Here is an 826-nt window from a genome sequence, read left to right on the forward strand (position 1 = left end):
CCCCGCCCACATGCTGACTGGGGAAGCACCGCCCACTCGGCTTCAGCTCTCCGGCCCGGTTGGGGCGCGCCCGCTTCGAGGACCCCCATTGGCCCGATCAGACCGGTTCCGCGTGCCGGCCTCTGAATACAGCTCCGTGATTGGTTCTCCGGCCTGTCTGCCTGACGTAACCAATGGGCGGGGGAAAGGGAGTATATGTCGGGAAGGATGGAGGAGGAGGGGGAGGAGCTGACAGTGGTTGCGTCCAAGCCAACCGGGGGTGGGGTGGGGAGAGGTAAAAGGTACGCATGCGCACTCGCTTGCTCGCCGCTGGGCACAACCACCCCGCGGGGCGTCGAGTCGGGGTCACGTGACCCGCCCTAGCGACCGCGCCCCGCGGGGGCTTTTCAGGCGCTTCCCGGCCTCAGGGGAAGCAAAAGTAAGTCGGGCCTCTGCGCCTCGGAGTCGCTGGGGTGTCGGGGGTGGCAGCCAGCCTGCTCGAGCCCTTTGGGCTTCCAAAGGGGAGGAGGGACGTGGAGAAAGAGAAGGAAACGCCCAACTTGTGTCCAGCTTGGCAGAGTGCTCCCCCATCTGTTTATTTCAGTGTCCCATTTCTCTCACGGGCAATTTGGGCCTCCGAGCTCGAAGAAAAACTCGCAAGTGGCAAGGCCAGCGGGCTGGTCTTCGGGGACAGCGTCCCGTGTCGCGGCCGCCAGTCCACCCTGGAGGCCGCCAGCGCAACGGAGCGCGGGACGGGGAGCCCAAGCCGGGGTGGGTGGCGGCCCCGCACCTGTCCCGACAAGCACGCTGCGGGGCCACGTGCGGGCAGCCTGCGTCACGCGCCAGC

The sequence above is a fragment of the Panthera tigris genome, chromosome E3 (genome assembly GCF_018350195.1).
Source record: "Panthera tigris isolate Pti1 chromosome E3, P.tigris_Pti1_mat1.1, whole genome shotgun sequence".
Lineage (NCBI taxonomy): Eukaryota > Metazoa > Chordata > Mammalia > Carnivora > Felidae > Panthera > Panthera tigris.